Genomic DNA, 24,211 nt, shown 5'->3' on the forward strand with positions numbered 1-24,211 from the left:
TTGCTTTTGGTTAGCATCTTCTTGTTTGAATGTGCTTGTTTTTGCTCTGTCCTGATGGTAAAATGGTCAACAGATAGGAATGAGGGATTGCTTTATTTCTGTTGTTGGACACATTTACGTCTCAGTTCAGAAACTGTAAACACATGCATGTTGGTGTTTACTTGCCTCACTGCTAATTGATGCATATTCATGTTGACACTGACAGAGCTTTTCATTGAACGGGAATTGGAATATTGTGTGCTACCTGATGGAGTAGATGTCTTGCATGTTCAATTATAATGTTTGGAAGAGGACAGTGTTATTGAATATACCATAGAACCGCTGCAGTGCAGAAAGAGGCCATTCGGCCCATCGAGTCTGCACCAGCAACAATCCCACCCAGGCCCTATCCCCATATCCCTACATATTTACCTGCTAATACCCTCGAACCCTCATATTTACCTGCTAATCCCTCTAATCTACGCATCCCGGGACACTAAGGGGCAATTTAGCTTGGCCAATCACCCCAACCTGCACATCTTTGGACTGTGGGAGGAAACTGGAGCACCCGGAGGAAACCCACGCAGACACGGGGAGAATGTACAAACACCGCACAGACAGTGACCCGAGCCGGGAATCGAACCCAGGTCCCTGGAACTGTGAAGCAGCAGTGGTAACCACTATACTCCCATGCCGCCCTAATAATATGATTATTGATTATAATATAATATGCAATATATATATAAATATATATATATACAGCAATATATATATACAGCAATATATATATATATATATTGCTATATATATATATGTATATATTGCTATATATGTATATATATAATATATATTGGTATATATATAGCAATAATATGATTATTGATTATCATGTAGTTTGTGTCCGTGAAGTCCACTTGAGACCATGAATGGCAGCATTTATGAATTTATAAAGACAGTAATAAGGCAGACTGTCCAAACTTTAATAAGCACTGGAAGATCCTGGTTTTGACATTCTGCATTGCTGTTTTGGAAGAGAATATTGAAATTTAAAATTTGACATATTTGCATTTGCATTTTGAAGAGCTTGGATTTTGGTGCGATTGATTTTAGATAATTAAATGCATTTATTCGCATGAATGATGATAGATAAGGCATCAGGAGATTTGAGATGTACAATAACGCATGGTTTGTCTGTGACCGAAAGGCTTCCTGGAAAGCACTTCATTTGTTGACTTCCAGAATGACAGAGTCTTTTATTTTGATTCAGCAGTATGATAGATCTTGCTGGTGAAATTTATTTCGGAGCGGCGCTCCGAAAGCCAGTGGCTTTTGCTTCCAAATAAACCTGTTGGACTTTAACCTGGTGTTGTGAGACTTCTCATTGAAATTTATATGAAGACAAACAGACATAATTATTCTTCCACAGAATAAATTCAAAGCAGAAAATTTCAATATCATAACGAATTCCTGATCGGAATTGCCACTTGCTCAGTGAGATCTTTGAATGACACACCTAATTCATTGGGAAATCAACGATTTAGTCAGCTGTAAAATTCAACTTTTACCAGGAAATAACATCCAACTCATTTTGAGAAAACATAATGCCACATTTACTGACTCCATGTTGAATTTTTTGTAATTGCCTGAAAAGTTGCTGGTTTTTGACGGCAGCTTTGTCGAGGAACTGTTCTGAATGGTTAGCATGGCATTTGTGGACAAGAATGATTAATTTTATAGTTGTTGAAGGGTATTTTCCTTTTCCTTCGCAATGTGGAACCATTTGCCCCTTGAGACTTTGAGTGACATAATGATGCGAAGATGAACAAAAATCTTGGGAAAGAATTGCAGCAGTAATGAATAAATATTCTGTACAAATTCCGCTTTTCTTTAGGGCCGGCACCATTCACAGGAACCGGAAGACCAACAACTTCAGAGACTACCGTCAGTGGTGAGTATTGCTTTTGCATCCTCGTTCCCTGCAACTAATTTATTTGATTGATAGATGAATATTGTTTCAAATTTGCTTGACTACATAGGGCCAACAGCAATGACTCCATCAGGTGTACCAACTGTTCCCGTGACTGCAATTACTGGTGAGTAGATCTCCTTACACATGAAACCTGATATTAATTTCAAGCAATTTGGAATTTAATACTCTGCAGCATTCTTCCTGTTAACTTAGGCCAGCAACAACGAGGACGATAGTAACTCCAATTGTTTTTGAAACGAGGAATAATGTTGGGTGCATTCATTCACATTGTCACAATAATATTTCAGAACCTTGAATAATTACCTTTCACAAACAAACAACATTTGAAACTTGTGAAATTTAACATGTGTTGCTGAGAGCAGGTCAATGATATTGTTATTCCTTCAGGCAACATGGCTGGGGAACTGTTCTGAAGGGAAACCTCAGAATTTGAGTGAGGGAATTATTGCTGATCTGCAAGATAGTTTATGGGTCATGTTTGATCCTTACTGAGGTGCAAGCAATTCCTGGTTAAGAATTTGACTAAGATAATGATGCTCCTAATGATACATTTCCTTGGAAATGAATTACGGACGAGGTGAATAAATACTCTGTCCAAAATTCTGTGCTGTTTAGGGCCAACAATAACTGCAGGAACTGGAGGACCAACAACTTCAGAGACTACCGTCAGTGGTGAGTGTTGGTTTGATTGTACTCACCACATCAAATTAATTTGTGTGCTTTGTGGGCTAATGTTGTTTCATATTATTTCTGCTCTCTAGGGCCAATGGCAATGACTGTGACAGGTACACTTCCTGTTTCTGAGAGCAGAATTACTGGTGAGCAGAGCTTCTTTCATGTTATAAGTTTCTGTTACTTTGGTGCTATTTGTGATTTTTAACTCTACCATAGGGCTGCAGACACGTTGGACCTGCACCAGGTAGCAGGGCAGTCACTCAGATAGTTTCCGAATCGGTGATTAACAATGATTGAATGAATGCTCAGTGCCATATGATGTTTGCGATGCCAAAGTGTCCCAGGCAAGGGACATGTTGTTGGTGCGTCTTTGCAGTTCACTGTATTATTAGTCCATTCAGATGGAAGGGTTTGAATGTGTACCAGTTGAGTTGTTCCATATTGCTTTTGGTCAGCATCTTCTTGTTTGAATGTGCTTGTTTTTGCTTTGCGCTGATGGTAAAATGATCAACATATTGGAATGAGTGACTGCTTTATTTCGGTTTTTGTACACATTTGCTTCTGAGTGCAGAAACTGTAAACACATGCATGTTGGTGTTTTACTTGCCTCACTGCTAATTGATGTATATTCATGTTGAGACTGAAAGCGCTTTTCATTGAACAGAAATTGGTATCGTAAATGCAACCTGATAGAGTAGATGTCTTGCATTATCAATTATAACGTTTGGAAGAGGACAGTGTTATTGAATATGACTATTAATCATAATGCAGGCTGTGCGCCGTGTCCCAAAAGGCAGCTTGAGACTTATGAATGGCAGCATTTGTCAATTTAAAAAGGTAGTAATAAGGAAAAGTGTCCAAACTTTAATGACCACTGGATGATCCTGGTTTTGACATTCTACATTGCTGTTTTGGATGCGAAAATAGAAATTTAAAATTTGATAATTTTACATTTGCATTTTGAAGAGCTAGGATTTTGGTGCAATTGATTATTAGATTGCTAACTGCATTTATTCGCATGAATGATGATAGGGAAGGCAACAGGAGATTTGAGATGTACAATAATGCATGGTTTGTCTGTGACCGAAATGCCTACTGGAAAGCACTTTATTTGTGGACTTGCAGAACGACAGAGTCTTTTATTTTGGTTCGGCAGTGTGATAGACCTTGCTGGTGAAATTTGTATGCGGACAGACAGACATAATTATTCCTTCCAACAGAATCAAATCAAAGCAGTAAATTTCAATATCATAATGAATTCCTGATCGGGAATGCCACTTGTTCAGTGGGATGTTTGAAAGACACACTATATTCTTTTGAAAATAAATGATTTAGTCACTGTTAAAATTTCACTTTTACTGGCAAATAACATCCAAATAATTTTGAGAAGATTTAGTGCCACATTTGCTGACCCCATGTTGAACTTTTTGTAATTGCCTGAAAAGTAGCTAGTTTTTGAAGGCAACTTGGCGAGGAACTGTTCTGAATGGTAACTACTACATTTGTGGAAGGGAATGATAAATTTTGTAGTTTGCATATGGATATTTTCGTTTTTCCTACCAAGGTGGAACCATTTGCCACTTGAGGCTTTGACTAACATCATGATGCGAAGATGAATAAAAAATCTTGGGAAACAATTGCAGCAGTAATGAATAAATATTCTGTACAAATTCCGCTTTTGTTTAGGGCCGACACCATTCACAGGAACTGGAAGACCTACAACTTCAGAGACTACCGTCAGTGGTGAGTATTGTTTTTAGCATCCTCGTCACCTGAAATTAATTTATTTGATTGTTAGATGAATATTGTTTCAAATTTGCTTGACTATATAGGGCCAACAGCAATGACTCCATCAGGTGTACCAACTGTTCCCGTGACAGCAATTACTGGTGAGTAGATCTCCTTACGCATGAAACCTGATGTTAATTTCAAGCAATTTGTAATTTAATACTCTGCAGCATTTTTCCTGATACCTTAGACCAGCACCAACTAGGACGATAGTAACTCCAATTGTTTCTGAAACGAGGAATAATGATGGGTGCATTCATTCACATTGTCACAATAATATTTCAGAACCTTGGATAATTAGCTTTCACAAACAAACAACATTTGAAACTTGTGAAATTTAACAAGTGTTGCTGAGAGCAGGTCAATTATATTGTTATTCCTTCAGGCAACATGGCTGGGGAACTGTTCTGAAGGGAAACGTCAGAATTTGAGTGAGGAATTATTGCTGATCTGCAAGATAGTTTATGGGTCATGTTTGATCCTTATTGAGGTGCAAGAAATTCCTGGTTAAGAATTTGACTAAGATAATGATGCTCCTAACGAAACATTTCCTTGGAAATAAATTATCGTAGTTGTGAATGAATACTGTGTCCAAATTTCTGTGCTTCTATAGGGCCAAAAATAACTGCAGGAACTGGAGGACCAACAACTTCAGAGACCACCATCAGTGGTGAGTTTTGGTTTTATTGTTTTCGCCACATCAAATTAATTTGTGTGCTTCGTGGGCTAATGTTGTTTCATATTATTTCTGCTCTCTAGGGCCAATGGCAATGACTGTGACAGGTACACTTCCTGTTTCTGAGAGCAGAATTACTGGTGAGCAGAGCTTCGTCATGCTATAAGCTGCTGTTAATCTTCTGGTATTTGTGATTTTTAACTCTTCCATATGTCTGTGGTTACATTGGACCTACACCAGCTATCAGGATAGTTACTCAGGTGGTTTCCGAACCTGGGATTAACAATGAGTGAATGTATTCTTCATGTCATACGATGTTGGCGCTGCCAAGTTGACCCAGCTCAGGGACATGTGGTCTGGTGCATCATTGCAGTTCACTGTACTTTCAGTCCATTCAGATGGAAGGTTTGAACGCGTACCTGTTTAGTTGTTCCATTTTGCTTTTGGTAAGCATCTTCTTGTTTGAATGTGCTTGTTTTTGCTCTGTCCTGATGGTAAAATGGTCAACAGATAGGAATGAGTGATTGCTTTATTGCAGTTGTTGTACACATTTACGTCTCAGTTCAGAAACTGTAAACACATGCATGTTGGTGTTTGCTTGCCTCACTGCTAATTGATGCATATTCATGTTGACACTGACAGAGCTTTTCATTGAACGGAAATTGGAATATTAAGTGCTACCTGATGGAGTAGATGTCTTCCATGTTCAATTATAATGTTTGGAAGAGGACAATGTTATTGAATATGATTATTGATTATAATGTAGGTTGTGTCCGTGAAGTCCACTTGAGACCATGAATGGCAGCATTTATGAATTTATAAAGACACTAATAAGGCAGACTGTCCAAACTTTAATGAGCACTGGGAGATCCTGGTTTTGACATTCTGCATTGCTGTTTTGGAAGCGTATATTGAAATTTAAAATTTGACATATTTGCATTTTGAAGAGCTAGGATTTTGGTGCTATTGATTTTAGATCGTTAAATGGGTGGCACGGTAGCACAGTGGTTAGCACTGCTGCTTCACAGCTCCAGGGTCCCGGGTTCGATTCCCGGCTCAGATCACTGTCTGTGTGGAGTTTGCACATTCTCCTCGTGTCTGCGTGGGTTTCCTCCGGGTGCTCCGGTTTCCTCCCACAGTCCAAAGATGTGCGGGTTAGGTTGATTGGCCAGGTTAAAAATTGCCCCTTAGAGTTCTGAGATGCGTAGGTTAGCGGGATTAGCGGGTAAAATATGTGGGGGTAGGGCCTGGGTGGGATTGTGGTCGGTGCAGACTCGATGGGCCGAATGGCCTCCTTCTGCACTGTAGGGTTCCTATGATTTCTATGATTTCTAAATGCATTTATTCGCATGAATGATGATAGATAAGGCATCAGGAGATTTGAGATGTACAATAACGCATGGTTTGTCTGTGACCGAAAGGCCTCCTGGAAAGCACATCATTTGTTGACTTGCAGAATGACAGAGTCTTTTATTTTGATTCAGCAGTATGATAGATCTTGCTGGTGAAATTTATTTCGGAGCAGAGCTCCGAAAGCCAGTGGCTTTTGCTACCAAATGAACCTGTTGGACTTTAACCTGGTGTTGTGAGACTTCTTATTGAAATTTATATGTAGACAAACAGACATAATTATTCTTCCACAGAATAAATTCAAAGCGGTAAATTTCAAAATGATAATGAATTCCTGATTGGAATTGCCACTTGTTCAGTGAGATCTTTGAATGACACACTTAATTCATTGGGAAATAAACGATTTAGTCAGCTGTAAAATTCAACTTTTACAAGGAAATAGCATCCAACTCATTTTGAGAAAACCGAATGCCGCATTTGCTGACTCCATGTTGAAGTTTTTGTAATTGCCTGAAAAGTAGCTGGTTTTTGACGGCAACTTTGTCGAGCACCTGTTCTGAATGGTAAGCGCTGCATTTGTGGACGGGAATGATTAATTTTATAGTTGTTGAAGGGTATTTTCCTTTTTCCTTCGCAATGTGGAACCATTTTCCCCTTGAGACTTTGACTGACATAATGATGCTAAGATGAACAAACATATGGGAAAGAATTGCAGCAGTAATGAATAAATATTCTGTACAATTTCCACTTTTCTTTAGGGCCGACACCATTCACAGGAACCGGAAGACCAACAACTTCAGAGACTACCGTCAGTGGTGAGTATTGCTTTTGCATCCTCGTTCCCTGCAACTAATTTATTTGATTGATAGATGAATATTGTTTCAAATTTGCTTGACTACATAGGGCCAACAGCAATGACTCCATCAGGTGTACCAACTGTTCCCGTGACTGCAATTACTGGTGAGTAGATCTCCTTACACATGAAACCTGATATTAATTTCAAGCAATTTGGAATTTAATACTCTGCAGCATTCTTCCTGTTAACTTAGGCCAGCAACAACGAGGACGATAGTAACTCCAATTGTTTTTGAAACGAGGAATAATGTTGGGTGCATTCATTCACATTGTCACAATAATATTTCAGAACCTTGAATAATTACCTTTCACAAACAAACAACATTTGAAACTTGTGAAATTTAACATGTGTTGCTGAGAGCAGGTCAATGATATTGTTATTCCTTCAGGCAACATGGCTGGGGAACTGTTCTGAAGGGAAACCTCAGAATTTGAGTGAGGAATTATTGCTGATCTGCAAGATAGTTTATGGGTCATGTTTGATCCTTATTGAGGTGCAAGAAATTCCTGGTTAAGAATTTGACTAAGATAATGATGCTCCTAACGAAACATTTCCTTGGAAATAAATTATCGTAGTTGTGAATGAATACTGTGTCCAAATTTCTGTGCTTCTATAGGGCCAAAAATAACTGCAGGAACTGGAGGACCAACAACTTCAGAGACCACCATCAGTGGTGAGTTTTGGTTTTATTGTTTTCGCCACATCAAATTAATTTGTGTGCTTCGTGGGCTAATGTTGTTTCATATTATTTCTGCTCTCCAGGGCCAATGGCAATGACTGTGACAGGTACACTTCCTGTTTCTGAGAGCAGAATTACTGGTGAGCAGAGCTTCGTCATGCTATAGCTGCTGTTAATCTTCTGGTATTTGTGATTTTTAACTCTTCCATATGTCTGTGGTTACATTGGACCTACACCAGCTATCAGGATAGTTACTCAGGTGGTTTCCGAACCTGGGATTAACAATGAGTGAATGTATTCTTCATGTCATACGATGTTGGCGCTGCCAAGTTGACCCAGCTCAGGGACATGTGGTCTGGTGCATCATTGCAGTTCACTGTACTTTCAGTCCATTCAGATGGAAGGTTTGAACGCGTACCTGTTTAGTTGTTCCATTTTGCTTTTGGTAAGCATCATCTTGTTTGAATGTGCTTGTTTTTGCTCTGTCCTGATGGTAAAATGGTCAACAGATAGGAATGAGTGATTGCTTTATTGCAGTTGTTGTACACATTTACGTCTCAGTTCAGAAACTGTAAACACATGCATGTTGGTGTTTGCTTGCCTCACTGCTAATTGATGCATATTCATGTTGACACTGACAGAGCTTTTCATTGAACGGAAATTGGAATATTAAGTGCTACCTGATGGAGTAGATGTCTTCCATGTTCAATTATAATGTTTGGAAGAGGACAATGTTATTGAATATGATTATTGATTATAATGTAGGTTGCGTCCGTGAAGTCCACTTGAGACCATGAATGGCAGCATTTATGAATTTATAAAGACACTAATAAGGCAGACTGTCCAAACTTTAATGAGCACTGGGAGATCCTGGTTTTGACATTCTGCATTGCTGTTTTGGAAGCGTATATTGAAATTTAAAATTTGACATATTTGCATTTTGAAGAGCTAGGATTTTGGTGCTATTGATTTTAGATCGTTAAATGCATTTATTCACATGAGTGATGATAGATAAGGCATCAGGAGATTTGAGATGTACAATAACGCATGGTTTGTCTGTGACCGAAAGGCCTCCTGGAAAGCACATCATTTGTTGACTTGCAGAATGACAGAGTCGTTTATTTTGATTCAGCAGTATGATAGATCTTGCTGGTGAAATTTATTTTGGAGCAGAGCTCCAAAAGCCAGTGGCTTTTGCTACCAAATGAACCTGTTGGACTTTAACCTGGTGTTGTGAGACTTCTTATTGAAATTTATATGTAGACAAACAGACATAATTATTCTTCCACAGAATAAATTCAAAGCGGTAAATTTCAAAATGATAATGAATTCCTGATTGGAATTGCCACTTGTTCAGTGAGATCTTTGAATGACACACTTAATTCATTGGGAAATAAACGATTTAGTCAGCTGTAAAATTCAACTTTTACAAGGAAATAGCATCCAACTCATTTTGAGAAAACCGAATGCCGCATTTGCTGACTCCATGTTGAAGTTTTTGTAATTGCCTGAAAAGTAGCTGGTTTTTGACGGCAACTTTGTCGAGCACCTGTTCTGAATGGTAAGCGCTGCATTTGTGGACGGGAATGATTAATTTTATAGTTGTTGAAGGGTATTTTCCTTTTTCCTTCGCAATGTGGAACCATTTGCCCCTTGAGACTTTGACTGACATAATGATGCTAAGATGAACAAACATATGGGAAAGAATTGCAGCAGTAATGAATAAATATTCTGTACAATTTCCACTTTTCTTTAGGGCCGACACCATTCACAGGAACCGGAAGACCAACAACTTCAGAGACTACCGTCAGTGGTGAGTATTGCTTTTGCATCCTCGTTCCCTGCAACTAATTTATTTGATTGATAGATGAATATTGTTTCAAATTTGCTTGACTACATAGGGCCAACAGCAATGACTCCATCAGGTGTACCAACTGTTCCCGTGACTGCAATTACTGGTGAGTAGATCTCCTTACACATGAAACCTGATATTAATTTCAAGCAATTTGGAATTTAATACTCTGCAGCATTCTTCCTGTTAACTTAGGCCAGCAACAACGAGGACGATAGTAACTCCAATTGTTTTTGAAACGAGGAATAATGTTGGGTGCATTCATTCACATTGTCACAATAATATTTCAGAACCTTGAATAATTACCTTTCACAAACAAACAACATTTGAAACTTGTGAAATTTAACATGTGTTGCTGAGAGCAGGTCAATGATATTGTTATTCCTTCAGGCAACATGGCTGGGGAACTGTTCTGAAGGGAAACGTCAGAATTTGAGTGAGGAATTATTGCTGATCTGCAAGATAGTTTAGGGGTCATGTTTGATCCTTATTGAGGTGCAAGAAATTCCTGGTTAAGAATTTGACTAAGATAATGATGCTCCTAACGAAACATTTCCTTGGAAATAAATTATCGTAGTTGTGAATGAATACTGTGTCCAAATTTCTGTGCTGTTTAGGGCCAAAAATAACTGCAGGAACTGGAGGACCAACAACTTCAGAGACCACCATCAGTGGTGAGTTTTGGTTTTATTGTTTTCGCCACATCAAATTAATTTGTGTGCTTCGTGGGCTAATGTTGTTTCATATTATTTCTGCTCTCTAGGGCCAATGGCAATGACTGTGACAGGTACACTTCCTGTTTCTGAGAGCAGAATTACTGGTGAGCAGAGCTTCGTCATGCTATAGCTGCTGTTAATCTTCTGGTATTTGTGATTTTTAACTCTTCCATATGTCTGTGGTTACATTGGACCTACACCAGCTATCAGGATAGTTACTCAGGTGGTTTTCGAACCTGGGATTAACAATGAGTGAATGTATTCTTCATGTCATACGATGTTGGCGCTGCCAAGTTGACCCAGCTCAGGGACATGTGGTCTGGTGCATCATTGCAGTTCACTGTACTTTCAGTCCATTCAGATGGAAGGTTTGAACGCGTACCTGTTTAGTTGTTCCATTTTGCTTTTGGTAAGCATCTTCTTGTTTGAATGTGCTTGTTTTTGCTCTGTCCTGATGGTAAAATGGTCAACAGATAGGAATGAGTGATTGCTTTATTGCAGTTGTTGTACACATTTACGTCTCAGTTCAGAAACTGTAAACACATGCATGTTGGTGTTTGCTTGCCTCACTGCTAATTGATGCATATTCATGTTGACACTGACAGAGCTTTTCATTGAACGGAAATTGGAATATTAAGTGCTACCTGATGGAGTAGATGTCTTCCATGTTCAATTATAATGTTTGGAAGAGGACAATGTTATTGAATATGATTATTGATTATAATGTAGGTTGCGTCCGTGAAGTCCACTTGAGACCATGAATGGCAGCATTTATGAATTTATAAAGACACTAATAAGGCAGACTGTCCAAACTTTAATGAGCACTGGGAGATCCTGGTTTTGACATTCTGCATTGCTGTTTTGGAAGCGTATATTGAAATTTAAAATTTGACATATTTGCATTTTGAAGAGCTAGGATTTTGGTGCTATTGATTTTAGATCGTTAAATGCATTTATTCACATGAATGATGATAGATAAGGCATCAGGAGATTTGAGATGTACAATAACGCATGGTTTGTCTGTGACCGAAAGGCCTCCTGGAAAGCACATCATTTGTTGACTTGCAGAATGACAGAGTCGTTTATTTTGATTCAGCAGTATGATAGATCTTGCTGGTGAAATTTATTTTGGAGCAGAGCTCCAAAAGCCAGTGGCTTTTGCTACCAAATGAACCTGTTGGACTTTAACCTGGTGTTGTGAGACTTCTTATTGAAATTTATATGTAGACAAACAGACATAATTATTCTTCCACAGAATAAATTCAAAGCGGTAAATTTCAAAATGATAATGAATTCCTGATTGGAATTGCCACTTGTTCAGTGAGATCTTTGAATGACACACTTAATTCATTGGGAAATAAACGATTTAGTCAGCTGTAAAATTCAACTTTTACAAGGAAATAGCATCCAACTCATTTTGAGAAAACCGAATGCCGCATTTGCTGACTCCATGTTGAAGTTTTTGTAATTGCCTGAAAAGTAGCTGGTTTTTGACGGCAACTTTGTCGAGCACCTGTTCTGAATGGTAAGCGCTGCATTTGTGGACGGGAATGATTAATTGTATAGTTGTTGAAGGGTATTTTCCTTTTTCCTTCGCAATGTGGAACCATTTGCCCCTTGAGACTTTGACTGACATAATGATGCTAAGATGAACAAACATATGGGAAAGAATTGCAGCAGTAATGAATAAATATTCTGTACAATTTCCACTTTTCTTTAGGGCCGACACCATTCACAGGAACCGGAAGACCAACAACTTCAGAGACTACCGTCAGTGGTGAGTATTGCTTTTGCATCCTCGTTCCCTGCAACTAATTTATTTGATTGATAGATGAATATTGTTTCAAATTTGCTTGACTACATAGGGCCAACAGCAATGACTCCATCAGGTGTACCAACTGTTCCCGTGACTGCAATTACTGGTGAGTAGATCTCCTTACACATGAAACCTGATATTAATTTCAAGCAATTTGGAATTTAATACTCTGCAGCATTCTTCCTGTTAACTTAGGCCAGCAACAACGAGGACGATAGTAACTCCAATTGTTTTTGAAACGAGGAATAATGTTGGGTGCATTCATTCACATTGTCACAATAATATTTCAGAACCTTGAATAATTACCTTTCACAAACAAACAACATTTGAAACTTGTGAAATTTAACATGTGTTGCTGAGAGCAGGTCAATGATATTGTTATTCCTTCAGGCAACATGGCTGGGGAACTGTTCTGAAGGGAAACCTCAGAATTTGAGTGAGGGAATTATTGCTGATCTGCGAGATACTTTACGGGTCATGTTTGATCCTTACTGAGGTGCAAGCAATTCCTGGTTAAGAATTTGACTAAGATAATGATGCTCCTAATGATACATTTCCTTGGAAATGAATTACGGTCGTGGTGAATAAATACTCTGTCCAAAATTCTGTGCTGTTTAGGGCCAACAATAACTGCAGGAACTGGAGGACCAACAACTTCAGAGACTACCGTCAGTGGTGAGTTTTGGTTTTATTGTACTCGCCACATCAAATTAATTTGTGTGCTTTGTGGGCTAATGTTGTTTCATATTATTTCTGCTCTCTAGGGCCAATGGCAATGACTGTGACAGGTACACTTCCTGTTTCTGAGAGCAGAATTACTGGTGAGCAGAGCTTCTTTCATGTTATAAGTTTCTGTTACTTTGGTGCTATTTGTGATTTTTAACTCTACCATAGGGCTGCAGACACGTTGGACCTGCACCAGGTAGCAGCGCAGTCACTCAGATAGTTTCCGAATCGGTGATTAACAATGATTGAATGAATGCTCAGTGCCATATGATGTTTGCGATGCCAAAGTGTCCCAGGCAAGGGACTTGTTGTTGGTGCGTCTTTGCAGTTCACTGTATTTTCAGTCCATTCAGATGGAAGGGTTTGAATGTGTACCAGTTGAGTTGTTCCATATTGCTTTTGGTCAGCATCTTCTTGTTTGAATGTGCTTGTTTTTGCTTTGCGCTGATGGTAAAATGATCAACATATTGGAATGAGTGACTGCTTTATTTCGGTTTTTGTACACATTTGCTTCTGAGTGCAGAAACTGTAAACACATGCATGTTGGTGTTTTACTTGCCTCACTGCTAATTGATGTATATTCATGTTGAGACTGAAAGCGCTTTTCATTGAACAGAAATTGGTATCGTAAATGCAACCTGATAGAGTAGATGTCTTGCATTATCAATTATAACGTTTGGAAGAGGACAGTGTTATTGAATATGACTATTAATCATAATGCAGGCTGTGCGCCGTGTCCCAAAAGGCAGCTTGAGACTTATGAATGGCAGCATTTGTCAATTTAAAAAGGTAGTAATAAGGAAAAGTGTCCAAACTTTAATGATCACTGGATGATCCTGGTTTTGACATTCTACATTGCTGTTTTGGATGCGAAAATAGAAATTTAAAATTTGATAATTTTACATTTGCATTTTGAAGAGCTAGGATTTTGGTGCTATTGATTATTAGATTGCTAACTGCATTTATTCGCATGAATGATGATAGGGAAGGCAACAGGAGATTTGAGATGTACAATATGCATGGTTTGTCTGTGACCGAAATGCCTACTGGAAAGCACTTTATTTGTGGACTTGCAGAACGACAGAGTCTTTTATTTTGGTTCGGCAGTGTGATAGACCTTGCTGGTGAAATTTGTATGCGGACAGACAGACATAATTATTCCTTCCAACAGAATCAAATCAAAGCAGTAAATTTCAATATCATAATGAATTCCTGATCGGAAATGCCACTTGTTCAGTGGGATGTTTGAAAGACACACTATATTCTTTTGAAAATAAATGATTTAGTCACTGTTAAAATTTCACTTTTACTGGCAAATAACATCCAAATAATTTTGAGAAGATTTAGTGCCACATTTGCTGACCCCATGTTGAACTTTTTGTAATTGCCTGAAAAGTAGCTAGTTTTTGAAGGCAACTTGGCGAGGAACTGTTCTGAATGGTAACTACTACATTTGTGGAAGGGAATGATAAATTTTGTAGTTTGCATATGGATATTTTCGTTTTTCCTACCAAGGTGGAACCATTTGCCACTTGAGGCTTTGACTAACATCATGATGCGAAGATGAATAAAAAATCTTGGGAAACAATTGCAGCAGTAATGAATAAATATTCTGTACAAATTCCGCTTTTGTTTAGGGCCGACACCATTCACAGGAACTGGAAGACCTACAACTTCAGAGACTACCGTCAGTGGTGAGTATTGTTTTTAGCATCCTCGTCACCTGAAATTAATTTATTTGATTGTTAGATGAATATTGTTTCAAATTTGCTTGACTATATAGGGCCAACAGCAATGACTCCATCAGGTGTACCAACTGTTCCCGTGACAGCAATTACTGGTGAGTAGATCTCCTTACGCATGAAACCTGATATTAATTTCAAGCAATTTGTAATTTAATACTCTGCAGCATTTTTCCTGATACCTTAGACCAGCACCAACTAGGACGATAGTAACTCCAATTGTTTCTGAAACGAGGAATAATGATGGGTGCATTCATTCACATTGTCACAATAATATTTCAGAACCTTGGATAATTAGCTTTCACAAGCAAACAACATTTGAAACTTGTGAAATTTAACAAGTGTTGCTGAGAGCAGGTCAATTATATTGTTATTCCTTCCGACAACATGGCTGGGGAACTGTTCTGAAGGGAAACGTCAGAATTTGAGTGAGGAATTATTGCTGATCTGCAAGATAGTTTATGGGTCATGTTTGATCCTTATTGAGGTGCAAGAAATTCCTGGTTAAGAATTTGACTAAGATAATGATGCTCCTAACGAAACATTTCCTTGGAAATAAATTATCGTAGTTGTGAATGAATACTGTGTCCAAATTTCTGTGCTGTTTAGGGCCAAAAATAACTGCAGGAACTGGAGGACCAACAACTTCAGAGACCACCATCAGTGGTGAGTTTTGGTTTTATTGTTTTCGCCACATCAAATTAATTTGTGTGCTTCGTGGGCTAATGTTGTTTCATATTATTTCTGCTCTCTAGGGCCAATGGCAATGACTGTGACAGGTACACTTCCTGTTTCTGAGAGCAGAATTACTGGTGAGCAGAGCTTCGTCATGCTATAAGCTGCTGTTAATCTTCTGGTATTTGTGATTTTTAACTCTTCCATATGTCTGTGGTTACATTGGACCTACACCAGCTATCAGGATAGTTACTCAGGTGGTTTCCGAACCTGGGATTAACAATGAGTGAATGTATTCTTCATGTCATACGATGTTGGCGCTGCCAAGTTGACCCAGCTCAGGGACATGTGGTCTGGTGCATCATTGCAGTTCACTGTACTTTCAGTCCATTCAGATGGAAGGTTTGAACGCGTACCTGTTTAGTTGTTCCATTTTGCTTTTGGTAAGCATCTTCTTGTTTGAATGTGCTTGTTTTTGCTCTGTCCTGATGGTAAAATGGTCAACAGATAGGAATGAGTGATTGCTTTATTGCAGTTGTTGTACACATTTATGTCTCAGTTCAGAAACTGTAAACACATGCATGTTGGTGTTTGCTTGCCTCACTGCTAATTGATGCATATTCATGTTGACACTGACAGAGCTTTTCATTGAACGGAAATTGGAATATTAAGTGCTACCTGATGGAGTAGATGTCTTCCATGTTCAATTATAATGTTTGGAAGAGGACAATGTTATTGAATATGATTATTGATTATAATGTAGGTTGTGTCCGTGAAGTCCACTTGAGACCATGAATGGCAGCATTTATGAATTTATAAAGACACTAATAAGGCAGACTGTCCAAACTTTAATGAGCACTGGGAGATCCTGGTTTTGACATTCTGCATTGCTGTTTTGGAAGCGTATATTGAAATTTAAAATTTGACATATTTGCATTTTGAAGAGCTAGGATTTTGGTGCTATTGATTTTAGATCGTTAAATGGGTGGCACGGTAGCACAGTGGTTAGCACTGCTGCTTCACAGCTCCAGGGTCCCGGGTTCGATTCCCGGCTCAGATCACTGTCTGTGTGGAGTTTGCACATTCTCCTCGTGTCTGCGTGGGTTTCCTCCGGGTGCTCCGGTTTCCTCCCACAGTCCAAAGATGTGCGGGTTAGGTTGATTGGCCAGGTTAAAAATTGCCCCTTAGAGTTCTGAGATGCGTAGGTTAGCGGGATTAGCGGGTAAAATATGTGGGGGTAGGGCCTGGGTGGGATTGTGGTCGGTGCAGACTCGATGGGCCGAATGGCCTCCTTCTGCACTGTAGGGTTCCTATGATTTCTATGATTTCTAAATGCATTTATTCGCATGAATGATGATAGATAAGGCATCAGGAGATTTGAGATGTACAATAACGCATGGTTTGTCTGTGACCGAAAGGCCTCCTGGAAAGCACATCATTTGTTGACTTGCAGAATGACAGAGTCTTTTATTTTGATTCAGCAGTATGATAGATCTTGCTGGTGAAATTTATTTCGGAGCAGAGCTCCGAAAGCCAGTGGCTTTTGCTACCAAATGAACCTGTTGGACTTTAACCTGGTGTTGTGAGACTTCTTATTGAAATTTATATGTAGACAAACAGACATAATTATTCTTCCACAGAATAAATTCAAAGCGGTAAATTTCAAAATGATAATGAATTCCTGATTGGAATTGCCACTTGTTCAGTGAGATCTTTGAATGACACACTTAATTCATTGGGAAATAAACGATTTAGTCAGCTGTAAAATTCAACTTTTACAAGGAAATAGCATCCAACTCATTTTGAGAAAACCGAATGCCGCATTTGCTGACTCCATGTTGAAGTTTTTGTAATTGCCTGAAAAGTAGCTGGTTTTTGACGGCAACTTTGTCGAGCACCTGTTCTGAATGGTAAGCGCTGCATTTGTGGACGGGAATGATTAATTTTATAGTTGTTGAAGGGTATTTTCCTTTTTCCTTCGCAATGTGGAACCATTTTCCCCTTGAGACTTTGACTGACATAATGATGCTAAGATGAACAAACATATGGGAAAGAATTGCAGCAGTAATGAATAAATATTCTGTACAATTTCCACTTTTCTTTAGGGCCGACACCATTCACAGGAACCGGAAGACCAACAACTTCAGAGACTACCGTCAGTGGTGAGTATTGCTTTTGCATCCTCGTTCCCTGCAACTAATTTATTTGATTGATAGATGAATATTGTTTCAAATTTGCTTGACTACATAGGGCCAACAGCAATGACTCCATCAGGTGTACCAACTGTTCCCGTGACTGCAATTACTGGTGAGTAGATCTCCTTACACATGAAACCTGATATTAATTTCAAGCAATTTGGAATTTAATACTCTGCAGCATTCTTCCTGTTAACTTAGGCCAGCAACAACGAGGACGATAGTAACTCCAATTGTTTTTGAAACGAGGAATAATGTTGGGTGCATTCATTCACATTGTCACAATAATATTTCAGAACCTTGAATAATTACCTTTCACAAACAAACAACATTTGAAACTTGTGAAATTTAACATGTGTTGCTGAGAGCAGGTCAATGATATTGTTATTCCTTCAGGCAACATGGCTGGGGAACTGTTCTGAAGGGAAACGTCAGAATTTGAGTGAGGAATTATTGCTGATCTGCAAGATAGTTTATGGGTCATGTTTGATCCTTATTGAGGTGCAAGAAATTCCTGGTTAAGAATTTGACTAAGATAATGATGCTCCTAACGAAACATTTCCTTGGAAATAAATTATCGTAGTTGTGAATGAATACTGTGTCCAAATTTCTGTGCTTCTATAGGGCCAAAAATAACTGCAGGAACTGGAGGACCAACAACTTCAGAGACCACCATCAGTGGTGAGTTTTGGTTTTATTGTTTTCGCCACATCAAATTAATTTGTGTGCTTCGTGGGCTAATGTTGTTTCATATTATTTCTGCTCTCTAGGGCCAATGGCAATGACTGTGACAGGTACACTTCCTGTTTCTGAGAGCAGAATTACTGGTGAGCAGAGCTTCGTCATGCTATAAGCTGCTGTTAATCTTCTGGTATTTGTGATTTTTAACTCTTCCATATGTCTGTGGTTACATTGGACCTACACCAGCTATCAGGATAGTTACTCAGGTGGTTTCCGAACCTGGGATTAACAATGAGTGAATGTATTCTTCATGTCATACGATGTTGGCGCTGCCAAGTTGACCCAGCTCAGGGACATGTGGTCTGGTGCATCATTGCAGTTCACTGTACTTTCAGTCCATTCAGATGGAAGGTTTGAACGCGTACCTGTTTAGTTGTTCCATTTTGCTTTTGGTAAGCATCTTCTTGTTTGAATGTGCTTGTTTTTGCTCTGTCCTGATGGTAAAATGGTCAACAGATAGGAATGAGTGATTGCTTTATTGCAGTTGTTGTACACATTTACGTCTCAGTTCAGAAACTGTAAACACATGCATGTTGGTGTTTGCTTGCCTCACTGCTAATTGATGCATATTCATGTTGACACTGACAGAGCTTTTCATTGAACGGAAATTGGAATATTAAGTGCTACCTGATGGAGTAGATGTCTTCCATGTTCAATTATAATGTTTGGAAGAGGACAATGTTATTGAATATGATTATTGATTATAATGTAGGTTGCGTCCGTGAAGTCCACTTGAGACCATGAATGGCAGCATTTATGAATTTATAAAGACACTAATAAGGCAGACTGTCCAAACTTTAATGAGCACTGGGAGATCCTGGTTTTGACATTCTGCATTGCTGTTTTGGAAGCGTATATTGAAATTTAAAATTTGACATATTTGCATTTTGAAGAGCTAGGATTTTGGTGCTATTGATTTTAGATCGTTAAATGCATTTATTCACATGAGTGATGATAGATAAGGCATCAGGAGATTTGAGATGTACAATAACGCATGGTTTGTCTGTGACCGAAAGGCCTCCTGGAAAGCACATCATTTGTTGACTTGCAGAATGACAGCGTCGTTTATTTTGATTCAGCAGTATGATAGATCTTGCTGGTGAAATTTATTTTGGAGCAGAGCTCCAAAAGCCAGTGGCTTTTGCTACCAAATGAACCTGTTGGACTTTAACCTGGTGTTGTGAGACTTCTTATTGAAATTTATATGTAGACAAACAGACATAATTATTCTTCCACAGAATAAATTCAAAGCGGTAAATTTCAAAATGATAATGAATTCCTGATTGGAATTGCCACTTGTTCAGTGAGATCTTTGAATGACACACTTAATTCATTGGGAAATAAACGATTTAGTCAGCTGTAAAATTCAACTTTTACAAGGAAATAGCATCCAACTCATTTTGAGAAAACCTAATGCCGCATTTGCTGACTCCATGTTGAAGTTTTTGTAATTGCCTGAAAAGTAGCTGGTTTTTGACGGCAACTTTGTCGAGCACCTGTTCTGAATGGTAAGCGCTGCATTTGTGGACGGGAATGATTAATTTTATAGTTGTTGAAGGGTATTTTCCTTTTTCCTTTGCAATGTGGAACCATTTGCCCCTTGAGACTTTGACTGACATAATGATGCTAAGATGAACAAACATATGGGAAAGAATTGCAGCAGTAATGAATAAATATTCTGTACAATTTCCACTTTTCTTTAGGGCCGACACCATTCACAGGAACCGGAAGACCAACAACTTCAGAGACTACCGTCAGTGGTGAGTATTGCTTTTGCATCCTCGTTCCCTGCAACTAATTTATTTGATTGATAGATGAATATTGTTTCAAATTTGCTTGACTACATAGGGCCAACAGCAATGACTCCATCAGGTGTACCAACTGTTCCCGTGACTGCAATTACTGGTGAGTAGATCTCCTTACACATGAAACCTGATATTAATTTCAAGCAATTTGGAATTTAATACTCTGCAGCATTCTTCCTGTTAACTTAGGCCAGCAACAACGAGGACGATAGTAACTCCAATTGTTTTTGAAACGAGGAATAATGTTGGGTGCATTCATTCACATTGTCACAATAATATTTCAGAACCTTGAATAATTACCTTTCACAAACAAACAACATTTGAAACTTGTGAAATTTAACATGTGTTGCTGAGAGCAGGTCAATGATATTGTTATTCCTTCAGGCAACATGGCTGGGGAACTGTTCTGAAGGGAAACCTCAGAATTTGAGTGAGGGAATTATTGCTGATCTGCGAGATACTTTACGGGTCATGTTTGATCCTTACTGAGGTGCAAGCAATTCCTGGTTAAGAATTTGACTAAGATAATGATGCTCCTAATGATACATTTCCTTGGAAATGAATTACGGTCGTGGTGAATAAATACTCTGTCCAAAATTCTGTGCTGTTTAGGGCCAACAATAACTGCAGGAACTGGAGGACCAACAACTTCAGAGACTACCGTCAGTGGTGAGTTTTGGTTTTATTGTACTCGCCACATCAAATTAATTTGTGTGCTTTGTGGGCTAATGTTGTTTCATATTATTTCTGCTCTCTAGGGCCAATGGCAATGACTGTGACAGGTACACTTCCTGTTTCTGAGAGCAGAATTACTGGTGAGCAGAGCTTCTTTCATGTTATAAGTTTCTGTTACTTTGGTGCTATTTGTGATTTTTAACTCTACCATAGGGCTGCAGACACGTTGGACCTGCACCAGGTAGCAGCGCAGTCACTCAGATAGTTTCCGAATCGGTGATTAACAATGATTGAATGAATGCTCAGTGCCATATGATGTTTGCGATGCCAAAGTGTCCCAGGCAAGGGACTTGTTGTTGGTGCGTCTTTGCAGTTCACTGTATTTTCAGTCCATTCAGATGGAAGGGTTTGAATGTGTACCAGTTGAGTTGTTCCATATTGCTTTTGGTCAGCATCTTCTTGTTTGAATGTGCTTGTTTTTGCTTTGCGCTGATGGTAAAATGATCAACATATTGGAATGAGTGACTGCTTTATTTCGGTTTTTGTACACATTTGCTTCTGAGTGCAGAAACTGTAAACACATGCATGTTGGTGTTTTACTTGCCTCACTGCTAATTGATGTATATTCATGTTGAGACTGAAAGCGCTTTTCATTGAACAGAAATTGGTATCGTAAATGCAACCTGATAGAGTAGATGTCTTGCATTATCAATTATAACGTTTGGAAGAGGACAGTGTTATTGAATATGACTATTAATCATAATGCAGGCTGTGCGCCGTGTCCCAAAAGGCAGCTTGAGACTTATGAATGGCAGCATTTGTCAATTTAAAAAGGTAGTAATAAGGAAAAGTGTCCAAACTTTAATGATCACTGGATGATCCTGGTTTTGACATTCTACATTGCTGTTTTGGATGCGAAAATAGAAATTTAAAATTTGATAATTTTACATTTGCATTTTGAAGAGCTAGGATTTTGGTGCTATTGATTATTAGATTGCTAACTGCATTTATTCGCATGAATGATGATAGGGAAGGCAACAGGAGATTTGAGATGTACAATATGCATGGTTTGTCTGTGACCGAAATGCCTACTGGAAAGCACTTTATTTGTGGACTTGCAGAACGACAGAGTCTTTTATTTTGGTTCGGCAGTGTGATAGACCTTGCTGGTGAAATTTGTATGCGGACAGACAGACATAATTATTCCTTCCAACAGAATCAAATCAAAGCAGTAAATTTCAATATCATAATGAATTCCTGATCGGAAATGCCACTTGTTCATTGGGATGTTTGAAACACACACTATATTCTTTTGAAAATAAATGATTTAGTCACTGTTAAAATTTCACTTTTACTGGCAAATAACATCCAAATAATTTTGAGAAGATTTAGTGCCACATTTGCTGACCCCATGTTGAACTTTTTGTAATTGCCTGAAAAGTAGCTAGTTTTTGAAGGCAACTTGGCGAGGAACTGTTCTGAATGGTAACTACTACATTTGTGGAAGGGAATGATAAATTTTGTAGTTTGCATATGGATATTTTCGTTTTTCCTACCAAGGTGGAACCATTTGCCACTTGAGGCTTTGACTAACATCATGATGCGAAGATGAATAAAAAATCTTGGGAAACAATTGCAGCAGTAATGAATAAATATTCTGTACAAATTCCGCTTTTGTTTAGGGCCGACACCATTCACAGGAACTGGAAGACCTACAACTTCAGAGACTACCGTCAGTGGTGAGTATTGTTTTTAGCATCCTCGTCACCTGAAATTAATTTATTTGATTGTTAGATGAATATTGTTTCAAATTTGCTTGACTATATAGGGCCAACAGCAATGACTCCATCAGGTGTACCAACTGTTCCCGTGACAGCAATTACTGGTGAGTAGATCTCCTTACGCATGAAACCTGATATTAATTTCAAGCAATTTGTAATTTAATACTCTGCAGCATTTTTCCTGATACCTTAGACCAGCACCAACTAGGACGATAGTAACTCCAATTGTTTCTGAAACGAGGAATAATGATGGGTGCATTCATTCACATTGTCACAATAATATTTCAGAACCTTGGATAATTAGCTTTCACAAGCAAACAACATTTGAAACTTGTGAAATTTAACAAGTGTTGCTGAGAGCAGGTCAATTATATTGTTATTCCTTCCGACAACATGGCTGGGGAACTGTTCTGAAGGGAAACGTCAGAATTTGAGTGAGGAATTATTGCTGATCTGCAAGATAGTTTATGGGTCATGTTTGATCCTTATTGAGGTGCAAGAAATTCCTGGTTAAGAATTTGACTAAGATAATGATGCTCCTAACGAAACATTTCCTTGGAAATAAATTATCGTAGTTGTGAATGAATACTGTGTCCAAATTTCTGTGCTGTTTAGGGCCAAAAATAACTGCAGGAACTGGAGGACCAACAACTTCAGAGACCACCATCAGTGGTGAGTTTTGGTTTTATTGTTTTCGCCACATCAAATTAATTTGTGTGCTTCGTGGGCTAATGTTGTTTCATATTATTTCTGCTCTCTAGGGCCAATGGCAATGACTGTGACAGGTACACTTCCTGTTTCTGAGAGCAGAATTACTGGTGAGCAGAGCTTCGTCATGCTATAAGCTGCTGTTAATCTTCTGGTATTTGTGATTTTTAACTCTTCCATATGTCAGTGGTTACATTGGACCTACACCAGCTATCAGGATAGTTACTCAGGTGGTTTCCGAACCTGGGATTAACAATGAGTGAATGTATTCTTCATGTCATACGATGTTGGCGCTGCCAAGTTGACCCAGCTCAGGGACATGTGGTCTGGTGCATCATTGCAGTTCACTGTACTTTCAGTCCATTCAGATGGAAGGTTTGAACGCGTACCTGTTTAGTTGTTCCATTTTGCTTTTGGTAAGCATCTTCTTGTTTGAATGTGCTTGTTTTTGCTCTGTCCTGATGGTAAAATGGTCAACAGATAGGAATGAGTGATTGCTTTATTGCAGTTGTTGTACACATTTACGTCTCAGTTCAGAAACTGTAAACACATGCATGTTGGTGTTTGCTTGCCTCACTGCTAATTGATGCATATTCATGTTGACACTGACAGAGCTTTTCATTGAACGGAAATTGGAATATTAAGTGCTACCTGATGGAGTAGATGTCTTCCATGTTCAATTATAATGTTTGGAAGAGGACAATGTTATTGAATATGATTATTGATTATAATGTAGGTTGTGTCCGTGAAGTCCACTTGAGACCATGAATGGCAGCATTTATGAAT

Source organism: Mustelus asterias, chromosome 19 (assembly GCF_964213995.1).
Source record: "Mustelus asterias chromosome 19, sMusAst1.hap1.1, whole genome shotgun sequence".
NCBI classification, from domain to species: domain Eukaryota; kingdom Metazoa; phylum Chordata; class Chondrichthyes; order Carcharhiniformes; family Triakidae; genus Mustelus; species Mustelus asterias.